Source organism: Triticum dicoccoides, chromosome 6A (genome assembly GCF_002162155.2).
Source record: "Triticum dicoccoides isolate Atlit2015 ecotype Zavitan chromosome 6A, WEW_v2.0, whole genome shotgun sequence".
NCBI classification, from domain to species: Eukaryota; Viridiplantae; Streptophyta; class Magnoliopsida; order Poales; family Poaceae; genus Triticum; species Triticum dicoccoides.
The window spans coordinates 131,054,806-131,075,816 of NC_041390.1; the positions used below are offsets into that span (position 1 = coordinate 131,054,806).

Sequence of the window (21,011 nt, forward strand, 5' to 3'; positions counted from 1 at the left end):
TAAGTTCTGTTCCAGGCTTCGTGTGTTCTCATTCTTGTTTATTAGTTTTGTCCTTTGGTCATTTCTGAGTTCCTTGCACGCTTCAAAATTTGGAACTTCTTGTTATTATTCTTTTAAATCATTATTCATTCCTTAGTTTTATTTTTAATATTAGAATTTTAAATCAGTATTCAATCTGAACCTTTCTTCAATACAAACTGCATACTGTAGCTCTGAAACTGTAGCTGACATGGTTCAGTCTTCTATTTAGTTTTCAATCATATAAATGTATTTCAGATCAACATTGAGCAGTTAGTTTTGTAGAACCACGTAAGCAGAATTTCTTATTATTTTCAACGTTGTTGCTGGATAAGCAATGGTCAGCACATCACTGTTTTTTAATTCATGTGGTTTTCTATAGTCATTATTTTTGTAGGAGATCATTTGTAAGCCATGGTTTGTTTCATTTAGTCTTTTTGTCCCTTTAGAGGATTTCAACAGTTTTTTAGGTCAGTCATATAGAGAAGGGAAGGCCGGGCAAGGGTAGCACTGCAAGTTCCACATTGCGGGCTCGTGGTAGCTAGGATAGATTTTTTTTCTGTAGGATGATTTATAGATGGGGGTTCGCTATATGCGATCAGGAGGATAGTTATATCTAGCAAGTGCGCTAGGTAGCAAATGAGGACGCTGTGTCCCAGCACTTGATCGAAACTAGAGGTAAATTAACACAACTCTTGATGTATTTGTTTGAGATAATGCTTAACTATTTGTTTTCTTTTGTAATTCCCTCTTATTGATTCCATCTTTCCTCTGTTGGGTTAGTCCACACCATGGTTGCAGAGGAGGACCAAGAAGTAGTAGCATCCGGATTATCAGGAGAAAAAAGCAAGGACCAACGACAAAAAGCAGATCGGGGAAAGGAAAAACTGCATTGACAGCTAAGCTAGGGAGATCAGATCATATTGTCCTCTTGATTGAATCAATCTGGTATTCTTTTCTCTCTCTGCTATTAACTATGCTTCAAGGTGCAGTTCTCTTCTTAGTTGATTCCGTTGGTACGGTGCTAATTAATGTCAGTGGATATGCCTCAGTGATATGTTGAACTACTTGGGAAGAAACTAAGCTGGCGCCTATTAGCAACATGCAAAGCAAAACATTACCTACTGACTGACTGGCTATGTATATTGCTTTCACTGTTCGATCTTACATTCAATAGAATTGCATGATTTGGACAACTAAGTTAGCAGCGCTACGCTACTTGATACGCTTAATAAACCCAGCTCTAGTCTCATCTAGTTTAAATCTTGATGTGAGCAGGGGGAAGGGAGACATCCTCATCCTGCTGCTGCTCGGCCTGGTGGCATCGAACTACATGCGTGAATGCAGTAGGTTGTTGTTTATCTGGGGAAAAGACAAGTGTTGTGTAATTTATATTATTGGCAACAAGGAAAGCTTTTATGAGAACCAGTAATGTAGCTGCATGGAGACTAAGACTACCATTTGTAGTTCATATTGTTTCAGTCGCTTGCTGTAATCTGAAGGAAGAATTTGTGACCAAAGTGGCAGTGAGTTAGTTGTTTATGGACATGTGTTTGGGCAGGAGCCATATGTAGTAGTTGTAATGATGTGTTGGCTGCGCCTACTCTGCTTAGAGAAGAGAAGAGAAGAGCAGAGCAGAGCAGAGCAGAGTGTTGATATTTAGAGAAGTAGAGATGCAAAGAGGTTTTTCTTTTGGCAGAGCAGAGTGTTGATATCTAGATGTCTGTCTTGCCTTTCAGTACTTGCCCTAGCTACCCTTTCTGAAAGAGTTTTTCCTTTTTCTTTTGGCAATTTTGGAACTCTAACGTGAATAATAAGTAGATATCAATTAATTAACGTGATCAGGCAAAGCAGTCCTGACTTTGCAGCATCTTTTGTTGTGTAGTAGTATGGGCTGGCTGGTGCTGGATGATGGAAAGCTATGGAATCTGAACATTTTGCAGAACTGACCCCCGCTTCGACGCCGAAAAGGTCGAAGGGATCAAGCGCCTCCACGTCTCCCCACAGGTTCGCTTCGGTTCATCCTGTCCTCTCACGCCGTGGAAATTCGGACTGGTTTGTTGTTCGCATTCAGCACCGGTGGTCAAGGTGGTCAAGAGAGAACGTGGCGGCGCAGTCGTTGGAGGTGAAGAAGCTCGTCTACTCCTGCCTCCTGTACTACCCCGAGAAGTAAGATAGCTAAGCCCCCCCTCTCATCTGCAACTCCGAAGTGGAACACGGTTCATGTGGTCGTTTGTTGTGTGGAACAGGAGAAACTATACGTTGCAAATTTGTCCATGCTTGAATTGCTCCAAGCAAGAATGTATTGGCATTGCGTATTTGATATGCAAAGAGATTTTTTTCACATGCTTATGTTTGAATCTTTGTCAACTATTGAGTTTTGAATATGAATGTTATTTATTCCCGACTTTCCATGATTGGGATGTGCCATTGGAAGTGGTTAACTCGCTGGTTATAAAAGTTTTCTTGTTGCTGCTGGCACCAAGACTATTGAATTTTCTATCATGATGCTCAAATTTCTTTCTTGTGTACAGTCACGAGATATACTGTCTTTATTGTCTACCGAACTCGAAATAACAAGCAATTTTTGTTTCTCTCATGTACATATGATGATATGAGCGTCTGTCCTTCATAGATTGTTTCCTAGTATGGCCATTAATCTTAATCTACATGTGTGGACAGGAAAGAAGTCTACATTTGGAGGATCTCAGAGGGGATATATGGCCATCGGGGAACTAAATGCCGAAGTTTGATCTTTCAGAGGGTGGAGCGATCCTAGTTTGACCGATGGAGCTTGTAGCGCCACGCTGCCTATGAGTAGTCCGGTTTATTATGAAATTTTTAGTATATTTAAGAAGTATTGAACTTGTATTATTAGGGTTGTCATCACCATACCGGCACCCGTATCTGTAGAATATATGATACTTGTTGTATGTTGTTGTTGAACTCGCAATAGAAGAAGAGAGTTTGATGCTTTAATTAATCTCTGCTGGCTGCTGCCCCTCATGCTTGAGTTCCATGCAAGTTGACTAATGGACGTGCTTTTTCTTTTAGAACTAGCAGCGTGATCTGCGCATTTGCGCGGCTAGAATTTATATATACTTCTTTTTACATATATTGCAAAGTCCTTGATAACAAAAATAACATTTCTAAGCATTCTCCCGCATTCTATTCATCATCTTTTCTATTTCTCCATTCATGCGAATATTATTTGCATTAAACTATAATATTTATAACATAAAAAATCAATTACATAGTCAACAAAAACCCAAAGCGAACGCATCAAACTTAGAGAGCAGACGAACAGGCTGGCCCAATACTGTAGGGTGCAGGGAAAAGATTTCAGACGAGATGGTTGATACTCTTGCCATAAGCGAGATATAGCTCTCACAGTTCAAATCAATGCCCTCACACCTCCGTATTGTGCTCATTATATTTCATTTTATTTTGAGGGGCTCACTCTATTTCAGCAGCATCCAAGCTCGGATGTGCACGTGGACCAGGCCCACAGAAAATATGACCCAGTCCTTCTCGTGGACGGCCCAGGTTTATACGAAGTTCGGCCCGATCCATGTGTACGCATCGCGCTCCCGTGAACGAGACGGACCCGGCGAAACGCGGCGGCTGCCAAGATCCGCGCCGCGCAGCCTCGCCGCCGCGTTCGACGAGGGAGCTCGGGCACGCTCGATCCGCGCGGCGCAGCCTCGCCGCCTATAGAGAGTCTGATTCGGAGATGTGCGGGATGCGGGCCAGCGGCGCGGCAGCGTCGTGGGCGGTGGGGCGGGCGCGCACCTCGACGACCCGGACGGCGCCGCCATCTCGGTGCTCCTCGACTCCCGCTTCGACGGCGACAAGCTCGACGCCCTCAAGAACCTTCTCGCCCTCGTCTCTCGGGCCGTCGACGTCGCCCACCTCTCCCCGCAGGTCCGGCTAGCGTCCCCCCTCCTCTCGTCTCGTCTCGTCTCACGCCGTGGATTCAGGCGACGGAATTGCGTCTGTGCTTGTTGCGCAGGCAGCCGCGAACTTGGCGGCGTAGTCGCTTGAGGTGAAGAAGCTCGCCTACCTGCTCCACTACGCCGGCCTCATCTTCACTTCTCCCTGCAATGCGACAAATTAGAGCCAAAATCCTAAGTGGATTTGTTTGCAATTTTGTTTTCTTGCGTATGATTAGTTGAGACAGATTGGAGCAGTTGCATACTCCGCATAATTTCTCCACTAGCCGATCTGAACGGGATGGTGTTGAGATGATGCATGCCTTTTCTCCTTCCTCTTGACATATTCTCTCTTTTTCTCCGGTGATGTCCTCCCTTTCAATCACAAGCGCCAGAGGAAAGCTGCCCCAAGTCATGGCTGATCTTGTGTGGTTGCTTTTCTTCCTCTTCAACCTCCCATGTGGAGCCCTGTTGTGCGGTCTTAGGTCTTGATTCTAGCTGTGAGTAATCCTAGTCGAACATGATCTTGATTCTAGCTGTGAGTAATCCTAGTTGAACATACATGACACGTTTGCGTTCAGGCAAACTATTTTGTGAGGAAGTCTGAAACCTGTACAATGCTTCTCCAATGAAACTTCTGTCTACGTCCAGCATAGTGCACAGAGTGAAAAAATCCACAAATTAAAACATGTCTGTGGATAATACTAGTCATCTTCCAACCTGAACAGACTTGATGTTTTGCACTCGGGAGGTTAGAAATTAGAATGTGATGTTGCAATTTAGTTGTCTGAAAAAGTCTGAACCACATGCATTGTTTCTCTAGTGAAGAAACTACACCTTCCTAGTATAGTATAGTGCAGCGAGTGAAAGCGTCGAGCTTTGCTTTGTGTGTGTGCTTGCACGGATGCTGATGGTGTTTTCCCACTACTTTTCTAAATTTTGGGGCCATTCGCATGTACTGTCTATTGATTGTGTGCTATTTTTTATTTTTTCAGCGAGTAGAAAATGTTATTTTTTGGAAGATTCAAGGATGTTCGAGGAGTGACCAAAAGCATTGAAGACTTTGCCGAGCGAGGCAAGGAACCTACTCTAATCATGTTGAACCATATTTGCATTGCACATTTCGAATTATTTTCCATGCATAAAGTATTATTTTGCTAGTATTGCTATGCTAAGTAAGTTAGCTAGGGTTAAGCTATGCCTTATCTGCTTGAAATTGACACCCCCTTTGACATTCTTAATACCCCTCCTTTGTAACCCTCTTGGGAAATAAAGAAGCCATCAGAGGTAGAAGAAACCTCAATCCCAAGGAAGTAGGAAAGAACACCAACACCAGGCATAGAAACTATTCACTAAGACGAGTATTCACAAAGGCAATCCACTCAACGTCGTCGCCAGTGATGATCATGCATCGACATATATCATAAGAGTTCGACCATGAGCTAAAGGTGCACATAAAGTGCAGGATCATGAGCACTCGCCAAAAACTAGCCGCGGTCACCACTAAGACAAAACGCTCAGACCAGACACGAGGGGCTTTCTCATGCAATTCACCATTAAGAAATGCATTCTTGGCATCAAGCTGAGAGACAGACCAGTGGCGAACAAATATCACACTAAGAAGTGTGTGAAGGGTGGCCATGCGTGCCATAGGAGCAAATGTCTCATTGTAGTCACAGTCATGTTCCTGCTGAAAGCCACGGGTCATAAGACGAGTTTTGTAACGCTCAAGAGAACCACTAGAGCATCTCCAATAGATGGTCTTTGTGTAAAAATACCTAAGTTTTGGACCGTTTGGGGCAAAAAACGCTGCTCCAACAGACGGTCCATTTGTAAAAAAAAATTGGACCACGGCCTCCACGTGATGTAAAATACAACACCTCGCGGTGCAAATATACATCACGAGGTGCATCTGATCCAAAACCAGCCGCCACCCACGAAAGCCCAGCCGCCACTTCATTTCCTTTCCCGCTCGCGCCCGTCCACCCGCCCGAAGAACAGTCGACCGGAATCCGCCGCCGCGATCGCCCAAAACCTCGTCGTCGGCGCCGCCACCACCCCACATGCCCGCCGCCGCCGCCCTCCGCCGCTGTCGCCCCCGCCGCCGCCCGGACGGCGCTGAATCGGGTGGTAGCTGGCGCGGGATTCGGCCTCTCCGGTGGTCCAGCTGCCGCGGTAGGCCTCCGCCGGGTCTTAGGCTGCCGCCAACCTCCTCCCGTCGGCCGTGAGCTTGTCCACGGCCGTTGCGCCGGCCGCACGACCGTCGCACCAAGCCCTCCGCCCGGCTGCCGAACTAGTCTTCGCCGCCCGCCGAGCTCCTCTTGGCCGGCCTCCAACCTCATTTCTTATCACCGCCGCCGTCCGGAGCCGGCCACAGCCGTCAGCAGCAGCCAATCCAACCGGCGGCCATCTTCTTCCATCGCGCGCACAAGGTGTTCGACGGAATTCCCCAAGGTGGTTGGACATCGGCTGAACAGCAGTCGGGCGGCTGCTGGCCAGTTTTGGACCATGAATTTGGACCATCTATTGGAGTTGCTCTTTTGGACCATCTGTTGGAGTTGGCCTTTTTCCGGAGCTCCAAAACGCACTTTTTGGCGGTCCAAAATTTACATCTCCGGTTTTGGACCGTCAAAATTTGGAGCATCTATTTGAGATGCTCTTAGAGTCTAAACCATTGTAGACCCACTTACAAGTTACACGTGATGGGATAAGCACGGGGGATCGGGGGGGATGTGATCCCACATGTCGGTGAGCTCAAGAGCAGCAATCTCCTATGCCATCACATGTTGTCGTTTGGGAAGAACACGGCGACTTGGTATGAAGTCGCGTCTCGAGAAGAGCAGCGTCAGAACACCCATAGCGGCCAATAGGCGGAAGCGGGTGAGCGCGGAAGCTATAAGCAGGTTGAGCCGGAGGAGGTGTGTTGCCAACAGAAGGAGACATAGTAGTCGCGAATGGCAACCAATGTAGTAAAGAAGAGTATGAGGGGCAATCACCGGGAAAGCCGCAGGTGACGATGACGTGGGGTCTATAACAATAGTTGGAAGACACGGTAGGTTGGGTAGACGAGGGCAATACATGGGTGATAGGTGTATTGGGAAAAAGTTAGGAAATAAATATCCTTGGTGGGGGAGGCCGAAGGAGAGGATAAGAGTGGATAGAAAGGCGAGACTCATCAAAAGTCACATCCCGAGAAATGTGCATCCACCGACCAACAGGATCCCAACACCGATAGCCCTTGTGCTCATCACTGTAACCCAAGAAGACACATTCAACAAACTTAGTAGTCAGTTTGGTGTGTTGACGGGGGTGGAGGGGGGCAACAAGAGTGTAGCAAACACAACCAAACAAACGAAGCGATGAGTAGTCATGGCAACGACCAGAAATACGCTCGAGAGGAATGTCATCCTACTAAGCAAGGAAGGCTGAATGTTGATGAGGTAGGTGGAAGTAGAAACAACCTCAACCCAAAAGTGTGGTGGAAGAGAGGCAATGATCTTCAACGTATGAGCCGCCTCAAGAAGGTGACGATGCTTGCTCTCAACAACAACATTCTGAGCATCATGTCCATGCTAAGAGAACCGAGCAAGTGTGCTCTGCTCAGCGAGGAATCCGCGCAACAAACAATAGATAAAATCACGGGTAAAATCTGCATGAAAGACACAGATAGGAGTGGAAAACAGGGTATGAAGTATTGTTGCAAACATCTTACAAATTGATAAGACCTCACTACAAGAAGGCATAAAATATATCCATGTGTGTCGAGATATAATATAGTAGCAATAGCCTCCTTTCGAGGCAAAGGGAGCTTGACCCCAAACATCAAGTGAACAAGATCAAAAGGATTTTGAAGTAACACAACTTGTGTTTCCTTTAGGCTAGATGAGACTTAGGAACATAAATCTTGATTATGGAAATGGTGGATTATTGGAGCATCCGGGATTGGATTAGTAGTAAGGAAACATGGATCTTGGAGTATCACAACTCGTGTTTCCTTTAGTTTAAATGATATAACTACTTGGATTCTAGGATGGAGACAACTTTGGCACTCGGATTTATGATGTTTTGATCTAAGCTTAGTAGCTTGCATATGCCTCATGTGGATATAATCACGAATACGATACATGTGGATCAGAGTTGATTTTGGTGTCCCTCCCCAAGAATGTTATGAGTACAAGATCATCATGGGAGGATGGTTTGGATTATTTCAAAGGAAAGGTAACCATCTTTCATCACCAATTTCATGATGCTCACCGCCGTGCGTGAGTAATTCCATCATAGGCTTGTTGGACGGTGATGGGTTGGATGAGATTTATCATGTAATCGAGTTAGTTTTGTTAGGGTTTGATCCCTAGTATCCATTATGTTTTGATATTGATGTTGCTATGACTTTGCTATGCTTAATGCTTGTCACTAGGGCCCAAATGCCATGATTTCAGATCTGAACCTATTATGTTTTCATGAATATATGTGAGTTCTTAATCCTATCTTGCAAGTCTATAGTCACCTACTGTGTGTTATGATCCGGCAACCCCGAAGTGACAATAATCGGGGCCACTTTCGATGATGACCATAGTTTAAGAAGTTCATGTATTCACTATGTGCTAATGCTTTGTTTCGGTTCTTTATTAAAAGGAGACCTTAATATCCCTTAGTTTCCAATAGGACCCCGCTGCCACGGGAGGGTAGGACAAAAGATGTCATGCAAGTTCTTTTCCATAAGCACGTATAACTATATACGAAATACATGCCTACATTACATTGATGAATTGGAGCTAGTTCTGTGTCATCCTATGTTATGACTGTTACATGATGAACCGCATCCGGCATAATTATCCATCACTGATCCGGTGCCTACGAGTTTTCCATATACTTGTTCTCGCTTATTTTACTTTCCCGCTGCTACTGTTACAATCACTACAAAATATCAAAAATATTACTTTTGTTGTCTCTACTTTTGTTGCTGCTACCACCACTATCATATTACTTTCCTACTAAACACTTTGCTGCAGATACTAAGTTTCCAGGTGTGGTTGAATCGACAACTCAGCTGCTAATACTTGAGAATATTCTTTGGCTTCCCTTGTGTCGAATCAATAAATTTGGATTGAATACTCTACCCTCGAAAGCTGTTGCGATCCCTTATACTTGTGGGTTATCAAGGAGTCGCAGCTGGTTTCTGTGTAGGTACCGTCTTCCTCTCGTACTTTCTCCTTTCTTGCTGATCTTGCCTGAGTTTCTTCGCCTTGTTTCCCTTAATCTAGAGCCCCGCTCTCTCTTGAGAAGTCGGCCGCCGCCTCCATCGTGGGGTCGGCGGAGACTTCCACCACCACCTGGCAGATCGATCCGGTCGCCAACCTCCGGGAGGCGACGGAGCGGAACGCGCGGGAGGCACGCGAAGAGCGGGAAGCCGCCCGCCTGGAGAAGGCGGAAGCGGACAGGGCGGAAACCGCCGCCCTGAAGAAGCTGGCGGAGGCCGAAGCCGCCACTGTGCTGAAGAAGCAGGCTGAGGAAGCCGCGTGCCGTTAGTCGGCGGTGTTTGTTGTCCTCCTGAACTCTGCGCCGCCGCCAATGGAGTTCGTGGCGCGGACTGGGGAAGCCGGCGGCGAGCACCCTATCATGGAAAGGGACAACGGCGATGTCGCCATGCCGAATGTGATCGTGCCCCCGCCACCTCCTTCTGAGGAGGCGCGAGACAAGCAGCTGGCCGACCCGCCGGCGCCACCAGCCGGAAACGAGATGGTGATGGGCCCGACTCCCGGGGTCCGCACACCCTTACGCCGCCGGCTCGCGAAGGCAGCCTCGGCGCCGCGCCCACTGGAGGCCGGCACCACAAGCTCCTCGATCCCGGACACCAAGGCGACCAGCGCCGCAGTGGGTGCGGGGAGGCGGGACGGGCCCTCTGAACAAGGCGATTCTGGACGTTCAAGCCAAACTCCGCACCGAGGCCGACGCTCTCAAGCTCTGCAACAAGGCGTTCCTGGAGTCACGAGAGGCCGTCCGGGTATACTTCTTGCTTCTTTGTTTTTAATTCTTGTATTGCCTTGTGGGGGCACGCCAACGCACCCACTAGGTGTAGTCCCCGAGCTGTGGGCCGGCTGCTGAGCAGGCGGCCCGGAACTCTAATTAGCGAGCTCCAAGTACTAACATATTTGCTGCAGGATTATCATAACCTCCGTGCGGCCGCCTTCAACTCCAGAGTCCAGGAGTTGGATCAACGTGTCGCCGACTTGTCGGAGAGCCGGAGTAAGTCTTCTTCTTTCTCTGCGAGGGCGCGCTGGCGCACCCGCGGGCTATAGTCCTCGAAATTCGGGTCGACTGCTGAGCAGTCAGGCCGGATCTTCCTGGCAACTTCATCTTTCTTTGCTGATTGTTGTCGTCTCTCTCTTTTTCTACTTTTGTAGAGGCCAATGCCACCCTTTAACGGCAACTGGGCGAAGCCAACGCTGCGCTTCATACCAAGGAGGTGGACTGCGGCAAGCTGGCCGAAGAGCGCGATCGGCTGGTCGTGCGACTGGTGGAGCAGGTGGAGCTTCTCCAGAAGGCTCAGAAGGAGGCAGAGGACAAGGAGGCGGGTCTTCTTGCGGAGTTCGAGATCGAACGCTCCGCCTGGACCGACAAGGAGGCGATGCTGACGGCCGGCTTTGGCGAAATCAAGGATATGGTCGACGGTAAGCAGCCTTCTTTACTCTTCTTTTAAGCCGCCGGCCTCTGATCAAGCCGACTTCTCTTTGTTCTGACTCTTTGCTTTGGTCCTGGTAGACTTCTTCCCAGGTCACTCTGGTGCCGCCAACCAGGCTATCGAGGCCGACCACGAAGGACGAAGGGCAGAAGGCGAGGAGATCGTCGCCAACGCCCCTCGCACTCTTCGCGAGCAGCTTCTCAACATTCAGGCTCGTCTTCGGCCGACTCATCGGATGTTGCGCCGTCTTCAGCGTGTCGGCGCCCAGGCGATCGCCGCCCTGTGGCCCGATATGCCGTCCCCGCACACCCCCAGCTGGACTGCCGACTGACTAGAGGTGGCGGCTGGCCGCCTTGAGGCGTGGAAGGGCTCCTCGGCCCGGGCCGGAGCACGCCGGGCCTTGGAGTTCGTCAAGGCTGTCAGGACCTCGATTCCAAGCCACATCGATCTAGCCGGTAACACCTCATATCACTTTGCGGCCTCACGCACGGTATCCCACGGGTGTCGCCTTACCGTGGCCCGGGACCGTTTGCGCCTTTTGGCTCACGTATATGATAGTGTCGCTAGCATCCATATGACAGAGAACCCGGACCGACATGGCTAGTCGTGAACCCAAAGCGGCACAGACCTATGGAGACATGCATACATGAATCACATCGAGCATGTCGGTCATCAGCGAGTGATTCCGGGCTGTAGCACTGGGCTAACAGGACTCCGGGGAACCCGGGCTGTAGCAGGCTAGGCAGGACTCCGGATGTCACCGCATGACATTTCCCTGAAGGGACAGACATAGGAACGACGTGAAACACATGCCGGCCAGTCAAGTGTCCTGAGCAGTAGTGCTGGGCTAGCAGGACTCCGGTGAACCGGGCTGTAGCGGACTACTATGGCTCGAGGAACACGAGACTACATTTCCTCATAAGAAAGGCTGCCAAGGATAAACAACTAGATTGTCGGATCCCACTCATACCAAGCATTTCAATCATACACACAATATGCCCGATATGAGTACATACAACATGGCATCATAACAAAACTCTACAACTCAAGTACTTTATTTAAAGGCTCCAGAGAGCCATACATAACAAGTTCATACAGATAGGGGTCACAAGACCCGACACTCAAGTCATACAATCATACAAGCACATGCGGAAGCAACTAGTCTGAGTACAGACACTAGAAAGAAAGAAGGCTTCTCGAAGCCTGTCTATCTACATAGGGCCCTCCATGGCCAGGATCACCACCTGGGTGGCTAGTCACTCGTCGACGTCAAGGTCTACGTAGAACCCATCGGAGGGGGCGGTGTTGTCATCTGAAAACAGTAATTAAGCAAACATGAGTACAAAGGTACTCAGCAAGTCTTACATCAGAACCTAATATACATGCTCATTCTCAAGAAGGTGGTGGGGTTATTGCAGCAAGCCAGCTTTGACTCTTGGCTAAGCTATCCTACGGTACTCCACTAGTAAAATAGTTTTCGCACACGAGTCCACTACTCACCAACACAATACTCCACCGGGGATCCTCTCTCGTCATCCTACGAGAGGGCCATCCTCGGTACTCACACTTATCTTGAGTCTTTTAGTAGTATCCATTAACTTGTCTATGAATTGTATAGGCAACCAAGTAGTCCTTTACCGCGGACGCGGCTATTCGAATAGATGATGTTAACCTTGCAGGGGTATACTTCTTCATACACGCTTTCACCACTTACCGCCGTTTACACGACATGTACTCGGCAACCTTCAAGCGGAAGCCCAGCGAGGGTGTCGGCCACGGCCTACCTAAACACTTAAGTCTCTGGTCCAGGTGTATCGCCTATCCAGGTTCCATCCGCAGGGAGTCCGGCCGAGGTTTCCACATACGGCCCCGAACGATGTGAACAGGGTTCTCGAGACACCAAACGGGTGACTCGGTACACCGTGCCACGGTGTATCTACCGCAACATAGCCCACCCCTAGGGTCAACGCTACGCACGGCCGCCAACACATAACCTACAAACACTAGAAACTATTTGCAACTCCTGGACAGAGTACTAAGGTATTTAAGAAGCCGAGAGGGTCCATTGGTTTCGGGCCCAATGTACGATAGTAACTGCATCTTAAATCACACATACAGATCTCAGTTCTTATGGACGGTCTCAATGAAACAACCCACCATGTACTCCTACATGGCCTCTCATCGATACCTTTACCAAAACATGTTCAACACATCCCTCATATTACCGACATAATCATATCACTCTAGCCCATCACCCAGATGAACCAGACCTGACACAACTCTAAGCATAGCAGGCATAGCAAGGTAGGAATCACATACATGGCTCAATCAACTCCTACACATGCTAGTGGGTTTTATCTAGTTACTGTGGCAATGACAGGTCATGCAGAGGATAAGGGTTCAACTACCGTAGCACACAGCAGTTTGAATCGCGTTGTCTTAATGCAGTAAACAAGAGCAGAAGCGGGAACATGGGTTTGTATCGGAATGATCAATGGGTTGCTTGCCTGTTGTAGTGGTAGTAGGGTACTGCCCTTCAGACGGATACTCGGGGTTATCCTCGGAGGCAGAACCTACCACGAAAGACACACCGAAGCATAATCAACACATGGCAATATGCAACAATAAGATGCATGCTATGACATGGCAAGATGAAAGTGTCTTGGCCTAATGCAAGCTAAAACAGAAGGGGATGAACTCATTTGAATCAAAGATTCAAATATTAGCTCATTAAACATGGCCTTATTAGAGCATCACCTTATTCTGCTTAAACAGCAAGGTTAACTTGTTTTGTCATGCATGAAACCATTACAGATGGATAGATTGAATTTTTCTGATCATTTTTCATATATAAATCTTTGCATTTGGAGCTATGGTTGATTTTCTATGATTTTTAGAAATTTTGACTATTTTCTGGAGTTTCCTATTAAAGAATAAATCCAGTAATTGAATTAATGCGTCAGCATGACATAGATGTGACGTCAGCGGGTCAACTGGGTCGGCCAGGTCAAACCTGACTGGTGGGCCCTCTCTGTCAGTGTCACAACTAGTTAACAGAATTAGATTAACACTAATTAGCTGTCAGTGGGGTCTGGGCCCACATGTTAGTGACTGAACTAATTAAACTTAGTTAAAACTAATCCTAAACTAATTAGCAGACCGTCCCCACCTGTCATAGACTCAGGGGGTCTACCTGGGCCCACACAGGGGTCAAACTGAGTCAAACTCGCCGGCGTTTAGCCGCCGGCGAGGCCAGACGCGGCGGAGGGCTGCGGGTTTCGTGCTCCGGCAACCAAAACAACGGCGGAGAGCATCTACGCATAGCTGGGAGCAAACTGCATCGAGTGGTGGCAGTGGGTGGAGCTAGGGTGGCCGGAAATGTCGACGGCGATGACCTTGGCGGCCGCCGGAGTTCGGTCGAGGCCGAAACCGAGTCTGCGGGGCACGACGAGGCGCGTGGAATGGTGCTACGGGCTCCTGGGAGCGTGTGGAAGACGAAGGCGTGCTCGGATTTGAGCTTACGCGCCTGTGGCCATGGCGGCGACATGGCCAGCGGAGCCGAGCTCTCGGCCTCGATGGCAGAGGGGGTTGGAGGACGCGGACGAGTGCGGGGAGAGGGGCGGAAGAAAGATGGGCTCACAGCGGTTGCAGAACGCGTCTCGGCGGGCTCGGGGGAGGTCGGACATTGTCGGGGCGTTGCCGGTGATCTCGGCGGACCGAGGAAGAAGAAGGCGTCGGGGAGGTGCTTGGAGGCGTCCGACGTCGCGTGAGTCGACGAGGAGGTCGAGGACGGCAGCGTGGAGCTAATGGGCTTGTCGGAGAGGCGAGGGGGTGGCTCTGGTGACGACTACGGCGAACGGCGGGCAGGATCGCGCTCGGCCATCGCGGGAGAGGGTGAGGGACACGAGGGGGAGAGTGAGGAAGGGAGAGAGGGGGATGTGGGGGTCGGCGTGGCACCCCTAGACGCCTCCAGGGCGTCGGCAGAAGCAGGAGGTGGCCGGCGTGTGGCCGCGGGCGCCGGCCACGCGCTCCTCGTCCTCCTGGCGGGAGGAGGAGGACGACTGGCAAGGCCAGTCGGCTGGGCCAAGCCAGGTGGGCTGGGCCAGTACAGGTGAGGCCCAGGTGGGTTTCCTCTCTCTCTTTTTCTTATTTGTTTCTGTTTTCTATTTTTTTTTGCAACTGTTGGGCTTTATTAAAAATACTAAAACGTTTCCAGAAATCCTGAAAATAATTGTGGGCTCTGTTTAGAATATTTCCAATAGCAAACATTTATTTCCAGAATTATTTGAGCATTTAAATTATTTTATAGCATTTAAATGCCCAAAATCAAATACTTATGATTTAATTCAATGACCTTCTGTTGACCTAGAAAATTGTGCACCAATTTTGCCAGAGGTTCCAACCCAAGACAAAGAGAATGAACTTTTTAGAAGGGCATTTCAGGTTCATTGAAAATAATTTTAGTAAACTCTAGTTGTTTCCAGGGGGGTGTTGGGGGTTCTGTCATCCCCATTTCAAACTTAAAAGGAAATTAAACATGATGCACACTCTAATGCTTGAACTAGCTAGGGTGTGACAAAGGCGTGGTATCCTGGGCTAAATCTAGCCCAGTTGACCACGTTCCGACAGGAAGCCCAGGAGGAGCTGGTGGCAGTGGAGGGCGAACTCGTCAAGCGGGCGGCAGCCATCGCCGACTACACTGACACCGGCATCTTCATCCCGGAGCTGGCCAAGAACGACGGCGAGGTGCCGCCAGAGTGGTTTGGGCTGAACCCGGAGGAGGGTGAAGACTCAGTTGAGGTGATCGACTCCAGCGACAAGGGAGAGGATGAGGAGGAGGAAAGCGAAGAGGGGGCGCCAGAGGTCAGAGCGGACGGCCAGCCTCAACTCGACCGTGCCTCCAGCAATGAGCCACGCCCGAGCGAGCCGGCTGCTGCTGAAGGAGACCAAGCGGAGACCGACCAGCCGGCCGCTCGACCAGCTGGCGCCACCGACTCCACCATTCCGCCGAACCCGCCTGCCGCTTCCTAGGCTGCCACTTTACTTTTACTTTTTCCTGCTTATCAGTCTCAACAACTTTGTTAATTTCGCACAACCCCACCCACTGGGTGTATTTCAAACTCCTGTTTAATATCGGCCAAGGGCCTTTTGATGTGTAAATATCTTATCCGGGTTCTATCTTTCCTTGCTTTCTGTTCTTTTGGCTTTTTCTTTTGTCGCCTTCCCTTGGTTGTCGTCTTGCCAGCCGAACAGTCGCTCTGCGGACTGTGGCTGGGTCAAGTACTTAGCCACTTTCGGGAAGGCAAGTACTTATCCGGCTAGAGTTTTCTTGGCAAGTTAAGTAGAAGCCGGCCGGTCGGCGATCCGGGAAGCCGGCTTGGACTATGTTTATGCTTTGGGTCCTTAGCCATTTTTCATGTGGTCACCCTTTCTACCTTAACTTCTGCTGACCGAACAACCGCTTTGTGAGCTGCGGCCTCTGGCAGGAGAAAGCTAGGGTGCTAACACACAACTTGTCCGGCTGCAGAAAGCATTTCATAGTACAAAGCGGCGAGTCCCTGGGTCGACTGGTCGAACCCGGTGCCAGACAGATTAATGAAATAACACAAACGACAGACGTAATACTTGTCTTATAGATAAAGGAGGGTAGTCAAGGTTTGCACCTACGACAACGTACCTCTCCGGGTGCTCCGGGTCCAAGGGTATCTTCTTGATTTCTTTGGCCTGCTTGAATGAGCCCTCGGCTTTCGACTCCTTGGGGTCGGGTGACATTTCTGGCTGCTTGCCTGCCATTGCCACAACCCGGTCAAAGAGCCATTTTTCAGCAGCGATCACGAGGGACTCGGCTAGCCGGCTGCTCTCTGCCGCGCAGGCAGACGACTTCTTGTAGTCCCCGGCTATGGTCAGGATTCCCTTGGAGCTCGGCATCTTCATCTTCAGGTAAGCATAATGGGGGACTGCCATGAACTTGGCCAGGGCAGGCCGGCCAAGCAGTGCGTGATAAGGGATCTCAAGGTCCACCACCGCAAACCAGACTGGCTCTCGGCGGAAATGAGTTTTGTCCCCGAAGAGGACATCTATCCGAGTCTTGTCGATCGGTGAGCAGGAAAGGCCAGGAACTATGCCATGGAAAATAGTCGACTGGGCTGAAGGTGCCTCTGCTTGATTCCCAACTTCTACAGGGTATCTTTGTACAGAATGTTGATGCTGTTGCCGCCATCTATCAGAACTCGGGAGAATCGAGCAGCTCGCCTCTCTGTGGCGGACGTTGCATCCAATACCAGAGCATAAGAGCCAGGACTGGGCATCACCTCCGGGTGGTCAGCTCTGCTCCAGCTGATGGGCTTCTCTGACCAATGCATGAATTCCGGGGTCTTTGACGCTACTGCGTTTACTTCTTGTTGCTGCTGCTGCCGCCTGCTATGCCTATCGTGGGCCACGCTGGTGAACACGACGTAGGCTCCATGTTCTTTAGGATAATCATCTTGTATGGCCTCGATCGGCCAAGCCGTCGGCTGCTGTGGAGGAGGAAGCGGCGGGCCGACAGGCGGAGCGGGCTAGAGCCCATCACTCTTGGCAATCCTGGTGAGTCAATGGCACTTCCGAGTGGTGTGATTAGACGGCTTCACACCGCTGTGGAACTTGCAGGGTGCATCGAGAGTCTGCTCGTACGAGAAGGCGGGCAGCCAGTTAGGCTCGCCGCCCTTCTGGCGTTTGGGAGGAGGCTGCCCTTCTGGTCGTTGATCTTTGACTGTTGCCACTTGCCGGCTCGTGGGAACCGGCTGCATTGCCTTGCGCTTGTTGTCGTATGGTTGCTGCCGCCGACTGGCGTCGCCAGCCGGGGTTCGAGGGGCTTGGGGGGCCACTTTGCCCGACACATTGACCTGAATCTCTGCCTTCATGGAGGAGTCGGCCGTGGCGTACTTGTCTGCTATGATTAGTAGTTCGTCAAGGGTCGCCGGCTCGTCGCAGAGGAGCTTGTGCTTGAGGAGGGTGCCCTCTTGGCACCCGGCAGTGAAGTACTCAATGGCCTGCACCTCGTGCACGCCCTCGCAAGAGTTGCGCAGCTCGGCCCATCATGTGAGATAGTCGCGAGTCGACTCATTGGGGCCTTGGACGCACAGGGAGAGCTGGCGAGGCTTGGGCGGCCGCTTGTACGTGCTGGTGAAGTTGCGGATGAATGCTTTAGTAAAATCAACCCAGCTGTTGACGTTGCGGGGTTTCAGGTTGTTCAGCCATGTCCGGGTCGTACCCTGGAGCATGAGGGGAACGTACTTCACGGCAACGCGCTTGTTGCTGTTGGCGATGCTGACGGCTGTGGAGTAGTCGATCAGCCAGTCCTCCGGCTTCACGGAGCCGGTTTACTTGGGCGTATCTCTTAGGAGAGTGAATCCTTTGGCAAAGGGCTCATCTCGGATGCGGGGGCCAAAACAAGGCGGACCCAGCTCATCTTCCTCTTCTAGTGCCAGGGATCGATTGAGGCGGTCGATCCGATGGCGAGCATCGTTTTCTCCAATTCCTTCTCGGCGGCCAAGGCGGTCGCCGAGTGATGGGTGATCAACAGGCGGCGGGGAAATGCGCCTCTCCCTATGGGGAGGAGGAGGCGGGCAGTTGTCTCACTGCCGCACTGCTCTCGGGCGGCCGTCTTGGTCGCGCTCGATGGTGACGTGAGTCCGACTGCGGCTGGCAGCCGGCTCCTTATCTCTTCTATCATGGACGCCACCAGTCGGCGTCCGGGATGTCGCGCCTTGATCTCGGTGAGGTGGTGGGTCGTCGTTTCGCCGGTTGGGCGCTTTGGTGCGGCACCCGGCATCTTGCTGCTCACCAGCCACATCGAGGAGCTGCTGAACTCGCTCCGTCATGTGGCGACGCTCATCGCCCTTGAGCTTGTCTAGCTCGTCTGCTGCCGGCTGGGCAGCTCGTATGTTTTCTGTAGGCGTGACGTAGACGGGGCGATCTGGCCCGAACATGCTGGCGATGGTCGCGCCCCCTGCCGGATCAAGCCAGCGCGGCTAGGCCCGCCAGGAGCCGGCATGCCGCTGACAGCACGGTCCATCTCCCGCTGGTAGGCCTCCGAAAATCGTCTCATGCTAGCCAACCGGTTGGCGCTCTCGACGAGCTGGACGCGGCGTGCTTCCAGTGTCTCGGCGTCAGCGTCTTCCGGGATTGGCGCAGCCAAATCTTGCATTGCCATCTGCAACGGGTCCTGGCCACCTCCGCCAAAGTGCTCGCCGTGGCTGATCACGAGCACCTCTGTGACGGTGCTGCCGCCGCTGTCCGCGAGGAAGCGGCTCATCGTAGACCACCACATTGGAAGGGAACGAGTCGAGCGAAACCGTGTCGGAGTCGACCAACATCGGGTCGGTGGAGCCAACCGACTCCAGGTCAGCACCAGGCTCGCTGGCGACGTGGAGCTGATCGAGGAGGCCCACGAGGCGGCCTTTGGGGTCATTGGTGCTCGCATCAGACACGGGCTCGTCGGAGAGGCGAATCTCACCAACAAGATCGGCGAGGCAGCTTGCCGCGCAGGCAATCTCCGCGCCGTGCAGCGCATCGGCGCAGACACCGTCTGGCGTGTCTGGCTGGCTGCGCTCACCAGGAAGGAACAGGTTCTCGTTCAGAACAGGTCTCCGGAAGACAGTGCACCTCTCCCCACGGTGGGCGCCAAATGTCGGGGGTTGGGTGCGACATATGCCAATGGATGGCTTATCATGGTGGGAGCGAGTAGAACGTCGCCGGTGCCTGGAAGCGGGATGAGGCGTAGACACGAACACCGGCGGACTTTACCCAGGTTCGGGGCTCTCCTAGGAGATAACACCCCTAGTCCTGCTCTGCGGGGTCTCCGCATGATCACTAAGGCGCAAGTGGTACAATGGTGCTCCTTGAGCTATTTGCTATATGTGGAAGAAGGCAGGCACGCTCTCTCCTCCTCTAGGTATGAGTCTAGTCCTAACAGGTCCGAACCCTTTACATGGGTGCCCTGGCGGGTTTATATAGACCTACCCCCCAGGGGTACAATGGTAATCCAGCCGGGCGTAGGGCCTGGCTGTCAATCTCTCTGGTCGCCGGCTTCTCCGCCGATTGCTGGGGCCCGTCGCCTGGTGGGCCCCGCCGGCTAGTCTGGTACGAAGCTGACATGCCGCCTCCGCCGCTCGTGGGTCTTGCTGGCTACGGATTACTGTAGTCGTGTTGCTAATGACGCGTGCTTAATCAGGGAGGCGTTGCTACAGTCCTGCCTCCTGGTGGGAGATCACTGTAGCCACTCTGCATCTGGTCTGGTTAATGGCGCGTAGGCCCTCGAGGAAGGGTCAGGCCGGCTGCTGGGAGCCGGCCTCCCTCGGGTCCGACTGGTGTGTCCCCAGCCGTCTTCCGGGCTCTCGCTGACCGGCAGGGCCCACCATCTTCGGGCTGTACCGACAGGCGGTAGTGGGGACAGTACTTCTCCTGACAAGAGTGACGTCAAGGGCAGAGTGGCAATAGTGCCGCGCCGGGCGGAGATCTCCGCTGGTACGAGGCACTGTGGCCACGCCCGGCCCTGGATTCGGGGGGGATGGGCTACCCCGCGGCCATACTCTGTCTTGTCTCCTTGATGAGGGCGCAGACTTTGAGGGCGCCACCAGCCGACTGCTAGGGCCCGGCCTCTCTGGAGGCCGCTCACTAGGAGTCGGCCTGTCGTGATGCCGTCTTCTGGAACTCGGCCGCCTTCGCCCAGTTGCCCGCTCAGCCAACCGACCGCCAGAAGACAGAGATCTATCTTGACGTCTTGAGGGGCGCAGCCGTCCCCGTTGTCTTCTAAGGTCCAGGGGCTCGGGTTAGGCTACCCGTGGCCCATTACTCCGACAAAAACTCAATTCATCACAAGAGAGTAGAGGGGGAGAAACATCATAAGATCCAACTATAATAGCAAAGCTCGCGATACATCAAAATCGTGCAACCTCAAGAACACAAGAGAGAGAGAGAGAGAGAGAGAGAGAGAGAGAGATCAAACACATAGCTACCAGTACATACCCTCAGCCCCGAGGGAGAATGTGATGCCCCGAGACGGATGCGCCAGGTGTCTTCCAGTTATTCGCTGTTGTTGCCTTGTCATTTGCTCGCATGTTGCATCTTGCCATGTCATCATGTGCATTGCATCATCATGTTTTCAAAACTTGCATCTGTCCGGGTTTCCCTAGTTCTGTCTGTTGTCCGTTCTGAGCCCAGACACACTCGCATGCAACCGCGGCATGTCCGAAATAGTATTTTATAAGTGGCCGGAAAATGTTCTCGGGATGGGTTGAAAGTTGGCATGCGGTGTTGTTATAGTGTAGATTGGCCGCCTGCCAAGTTTCATCGCATTCGGAGTCCGTTTGACGCCCCAACGGATAACTATAGCGGCA

At 51.4% G+C, this 21,011-nt stretch overlaps 3 long non-coding RNA genes across 5 annotated transcripts; all 3 read left to right on the forward strand.

The window, feature by feature from the left end:
* Positions 1-6: 6 nt before the first annotated feature.
* Positions 7-3,001, forward strand: LOC119316248. Of its 3 annotated transcripts, XR_005152834.1 has the most exons (4): positions 7-966; positions 1,297-1,368; positions 1,904-2,187; positions 2,701-3,001. It is a non-coding gene; the product is annotated as an uncharacterized LOC119316248 (long non-coding RNA). The 3 variants fall into 3 exon arrangements; XR_005152833.1 differs by lacking the exon at positions 2,701-3,001 and having other exon boundaries at positions 1,904-2,364; XR_005152832.1 differs by lacking the exons at positions 1,904-2,187; positions 2,701-3,001 and having other exon boundaries at positions 1,297-1,716.
* Positions 3,002-3,464: 463 nt separating this feature from the next.
* LOC119318926 lies at positions 3,465-5,186 on the forward strand. The gene is made up of 2 exons (XR_005154272.1): positions 3,465-3,942; positions 4,946-5,186. It is a non-coding gene; the product is annotated as an uncharacterized LOC119318926 (long non-coding RNA).
* Positions 5,187-10,110: 4,924 nt separating this feature from the next.
* LOC119316406 lies at positions 10,111-11,077 on the forward strand. The gene is made up of 3 exons (XR_005152977.1): positions 10,111-10,196; positions 10,355-10,621; positions 10,713-11,077. It is a non-coding gene; the product is annotated as an uncharacterized LOC119316406 (long non-coding RNA).
* Positions 11,078-21,011: the final 9,934 nt, after the last annotated feature.